Here is a 5578-nt window from a genome sequence, read left to right on the forward strand (position 1 = left end):
TTGGCCCCGGCGGTGCCCGTCTCCGGCCACGTCGCCGCGCGAGCGGGCCTTGCTGGTGCCCGCCGGCGTGCCTCCCACCCCGTGCTGCCTCCTCCCTCTGCTCTGCCTGTGCTCCAGTAAACCCTAGCTGCCTGTGCTAGAGGTTGCCACCGCCCAGCGCCGACCCCGCCCCTGGCTCCTCTCTGTCTCCCTGTGCCGTGTGCGCTGCTCAGCCGGATCCAGTGCCCCTATGGCTGCAGCCGTCGTCTCCTCGCCAGATCAAGGACGGCGGTGCCACAGCGGAGGGCCGCGGACGCGCTTCTCAACCAGGTTCGTGTGCCTCACTTTCTGTTCATAATGATTGATATTGATTCGGAGGTTATCACCGGCCCAATTCATGCTTACGCTTGCTTGATTTTTATTAGAACTTTATTCTGCTGCCGATCTAAATTACCAACACACCACTATATTGTAAAAAAAAAAGGGAAAAAAAAGAAGCCCTACTGTAAAAACATCTCAAAATCACTCCATACATATGCAATCGACAGATATTTGGCTTTGCTGTGACCTTCCCATTAGCAGGAAATGGTAGAGTTGGAGTTCAGGAGCTAGGAAGACGGGAAAATGCATGCGTGTGCCCATGTATTTTCGGAGCAGGTAAGCTGCTTTAGTCTCCGAAGGGCGATTTGAAGGTAATCTTTGGGCCATTTTTTTTGGCTCCCTTAAAACTTTAGTTCTAATTGCTTCACTTACAAGATTTGGTTTGTGTAAATTTGCACGCTAAAATTTTATGTGTATGCAAGAAGACGGGCGATTTGAGGAGGAAGATGTTAGTTTGGAAGGTCAAGTAGTGCCTAGGAAGGATACCTTTCGATATTTAGGATCAATGCTACAGAGGGACGGGGATATTGATGAAGATGTTAGCCATAGAATCAAAGCAGGGTGGATGAAGTGGCGGTAAGCGTCTGGTGTCCTATGTGACAAAAGGGTACCACAGAAGCTAAAAGGCAAGTTTTATAGGACGGCGATTAGACCTGCTATGTTGTATGGTGCAGAATGTTGGCCTACGAAAAGACGACATATTCAATAGCTAAGTGTCGCGGAAATGCGTATGTTGCGTTGGATTTGCGGTCATACAAGAAGGGATCGAGTTCGGAACGATGATATACGTGAGAGATTAGGGGTAGCGTCAATTGAAGAAAAGCTTGTCCAACACCGGTTGAGATGGTTTGGACATGTGCAACGGAGACCTCCAGATGTACCGGTGCGTAGTGGAATCCTAAGTCAGAATAGTAACGTGAGGAGAGGCAGAGGAAGACCGAAGTTGACTTGGGTAGAGGCAATAAAAGGAGACTTGAAAGGATGGAATATACCCAAAGACTTAGCCTTAGATAGGAGTGCTTGGAAGACAGCTATTCACGTGCCTGAACCTTGATCGCTTCTGTTGGGTTTCAACTCTAGCCTACTCCAATTTGTTTGGGACTTAAAGACTTTGTTGTTGTTGTTGTTGTTGTTGTTGTATGCAAGAAGACACACTTTGATACTTACTCCATTCAAATTAATAGATCATTTTTGAATCTACATGTTCTCTTATACAGGAGAGTTCAAAGAAGGCATCATGTTTATTGAGAGGGATTACAAATTCTCAAGTTATTTCATCTGTAGGGCATGGTGAACCTTGTAATCAGCACATCTGTTCGCTGATGCTGAAATTTGGCTTATGCTGAAATGTTGTGAGAGGAAAACATTGTTCCATGCCAAAGAATCCTACATTTGAATCCTTGTGAGGAAAAGCGAAGAATAGAGAGATAGAAAAGACAGATCAGTATTAGCTTTATAAGTCGTAGCCTGATTTTCTTAATCAGTTTTATTATAGGCCATGCACCTTTTCCAGGTCTTTAAGAGCGCAATTTCTAGCTAAAAGATTAGTATTATTCTTTGAGAGAAAAAAATCGCTGTTAAATTACTGCTGCTGGAATTGGTCTTCCATTATTGTGTGGGTGTTTTATGCCCATCGTATACTATTTGGTACTCAGCATTGTGTTGGGACACACTATTTTTTGTTATGCCGAGACAATTGCGTGATTTGGTAGATGGCTCTCCAATCATGTGTTCATGAATAATTTGGAATAATTACTCAACTAAATACTTCTGCTAGAAATTGTCCTCGACCAATGCAGTTGCACAGATTTTCTTCAGTTTAGAACTACATTTCCATTACTGAATTATTCATATTATTATTAGGCCCATCTATTTTTAGCAAAACACCTTGAATTTATTGCTTTCCTTTACTCAATAGTAGGATTGCTTGGGCATTTTCATTTTTAGCACTGTATTGTCCATTGTGGGTATTTGCCATGTGCCCATGTATGATATGTATATTAGTATCTGCACACCCCCAAAACCAAATTATAAACGCTGTGCTGCTACATGCGTGTGCCCATGCTTTTTTCTTTGCCTGCACGTGTGAGCCTGTATTACTGTACTATGCGGCCTTATATTCATTCATACTATTTCACAGAGGCATTCCGCCTTTTTTTTGGCATGGCCAGAGGCATTTCACTATGTATATGATTGCAGGCATATAATGTAAAATACTGGGTTTCTTGTGTGTGCTACCAGGAAAAAAAACTGCGACCTTCCAAGTTAGGTCCAAGTATTTCACTAAATTCTCTGTGTTTTTATTGTCAGATCCATGATTCATCCTAAGTCTTTATTCTTGGACATTTCGCTGATTTCGGATCATCATCGCCAGATTTGGGTTCCTCATCTTTACGGTTCCTCCCATTAATCTCAGACCGTAAACTGATGCTCCTTGAGATTTTTGGCAATGTGTGTTTTTGTTTGGGTGAGCAGTCCACACTCATTTGCTTTCTATTTCCCCCATCTACATTGCATCTTTGCCTTATGGTTATAGTCTTCTTTCCAGTCTGTTGTTGCTTATGTTTATTAACATATATATATTCACATATTTACTTCGTATTTGCGCTGCTAAGAGATTGTGGTTCTACCTTTTTTCTTAAAAAAAAACTCTCTTCTGTGCTTCTCAGTTATGCCTATACTGTTGCTTACTGAGCCTTTCTTGTTCTTGGTCCCAATGAAAAAAACTGCCAAAACACTTAGTTTCATTATATTTGTCACCAGCGTTTACGGATTTCGGTTGGGAATGCAATTCACACCATATAGGCTAAATGTGGCCTCAGCAAAGTAAAAAAAAATGAGGGCATTTTGATCTCTTCACTTTAGTTGGCCTTTTTGTATAAATTTGAATGCCTCTTCAACAATGTTTTTATTTTTATTAGATGATATGTGCTTTGCTGTTCAACAGTTACCTTCTCTCAACTTTTCCACGGGTTTCGCCTACAGGCTCCTATTTAGTTCGTTGACGATTTTTTTAGCCTCAACTGTATGCTGTGGAAACGTTTATCTTTTTAACCTCAGGCTTTGCCTAAAGCACACAATCAGTCGTTGACCTAAGTAATGATCTTATTCAACTAACTTCGTTTTATTTGTGCCCTTCTGCTTCTTTTTACTGAATTGTACTGTGCCAACTAAAACAAGGGTATTTTATCTCATTTTAGTCGACCTAATTCTACACAAAAGTTCCACCAGATGGAAGCTCCTTTGTGTTTATTGTCTTCATATTCAGTTTGTTCCATGGATTATAATGTCATAGCACCGATGGAATGTCATGGGGATGATCTGATCTTCGTGGTGCTATTCCTGGACAAAAATTACAGAGATACAACTCTATTTAAATATGGAAATGCTGTTCCTTGATATTGCCTAGGCAAAGGTTACGATAGCTCCGAATTGACTTTCGCGTCTGTTCCTCAATTAAGCTTTGCCAAGTAGACCTGCATTGTTAAGCATGCTGTAAGCGCTGGGCTTAACTGTTTGTTATCCAATTGTAGGGTTTAGTTCTTGGGCTGCTGTAGAAAGGAGAGGGGATGGGCTAACTTTGGGGTTACCATTCTGGTCTACTATTTTTTTGGGTGACTACTAAGTTATGAAGTTGATTAGTTTAAATATTGAAAAGATTCAGAGATACAACTCTGTTTATGAACTCCGTTTCTGTAGCCATCAATGCACATTGCAACACTGTTAATCTTAATAATCTTATGTGGTTGCTGTTGTGGATTTACTTACCAGTGAGTACATCAGGCCACCTAAGGATCCAAGGTATTTTTTTTCCCTACGCATGCCAGATACTATTTACTAAAATTTTGTACTACATATGTTGGATTCTTCAAAACTACAATACTTTGCTTATTAGGCAATAAATTGTTAGTCCATGCTTAGTTCATAAACAGTTCTGCAGCAACTCCTAATTTAACAACGCGTATTTTTTGGATTATGGAGTTTCCCAGGCCAAACAAATGTTTTAGAGTATGATAAGTGTCCATATCGACTCTCTTGTGCCTCATTTTTCACTAACTTTGGAATTTGAACAGCCATGGTGTCACGGGGCTTAAATTTGAATCCTTTTCAGCAACTCTCTTAACACTTTAATCTATGTATCGTCTATATTAAAACTACTGGCTAGAGGTCTATTGTAAGGTGTTTTTTTGTGTCTGGTTTCTGCATTTTACTAAAAGATGCACTTCCTTTTCAAACGGTTTACGAATTTGGTTCACCGAATACAAGGACCTGGAATTACCACTGTTGCTACACGCATAGTGCGAACATTGTGGTAAATTATTCTGTAATGCTGACACACCCATTAATTTGGTCATGTATACTGAATTTGTGGCCTCCTTTCTATTTGTCTCAAGATATATAACCCTGTAAAGGATGCCGCATGCAAGGTTAATGACCAGTCTACTATTTCTCTCAGTGTGTTGCTGCTGCTGGTTGTTGTGAGGAAACCAAACATGCCGTTCCATCTTATTTTCTCGAGACAATTGCCTCTTTGGTGACTCAGGTTTGTTAGCCTCCTTTCTTGGATCTAATGCTGCTATTATATGTCGTCGTGCTGTTCACTGAATCATATTTTACTGTGACATTATTCTTTAAAGTTACCTCTTCCATATTATACAAGTTACCATCTGTGTTTGTGTTTTTCATGTTTGATTTTGCTTACAATGTGTCCAAGTGAAAAGCAATATGACATGACTTTGGTTATTGTTCACACAAGGCCATAGAAAAATCTGTATCGATGCATACTGTCTGCCACCAGTGCGAATATGCGTATCAGGCCACTATACATTTGTCTTATGGTAATTATTTCTAAATGTCCTTTGCCTACACCTGGAACCTGCTATTGATCCTACCAGCATCAGTAAGAGATTACCCATTTTCTGTACAAGGAACGTGCTACATTGTGATTGCACTTTGTCCCCCCTCTTCCCTGTTGGATACATTCTCCTTGCATTTTTAGTGTAGCACCAGAGTCTTCAGAGTTTATGTTTAAGCCTTTTTCTAATTTATTGAACACTCAATGTTCACATCTGTATGCATGATCTGTCCCCATTGTTATATTCTCTCTACAGAAAAAAATACATGTATTTCTACAGCTCTTGTGTACGAGACGACTACGAGGAGCGCATCATCATAAAAGCAGGAGGCTTGGCACTTACATTTTGGTGTCAGCTTTGAG

The 5578-nt window shown here is 40.5% G+C and overlaps 1 long non-coding RNA gene across 1 annotated transcript; it reads left to right on the forward strand.

Moving 5' to 3' along the window:
* Positions 1 to 1516: 1516 nt before the first annotated feature.
* LOC136552761 (uncharacterized) lies at positions 1517 to 4903 on the forward strand. Its single transcript, XR_010782878.1, has 3 exons — positions 1517 to 2624; positions 2671 to 2827; positions 4755 to 4903. It is a non-coding gene; the product is annotated as an uncharacterized lncRNA (long non-coding RNA).
* The last annotated feature ends 675 nt before the right edge of the window (positions 4904 to 5578 follow it).

This window comes from Miscanthus floridulus, chromosome 4 (assembly GCF_019320115.1).
Source record: "Miscanthus floridulus cultivar M001 chromosome 4, ASM1932011v1, whole genome shotgun sequence".
Classification (NCBI taxonomy): domain Eukaryota; kingdom Viridiplantae; phylum Streptophyta; class Magnoliopsida; order Poales; family Poaceae; genus Miscanthus; species Miscanthus floridulus.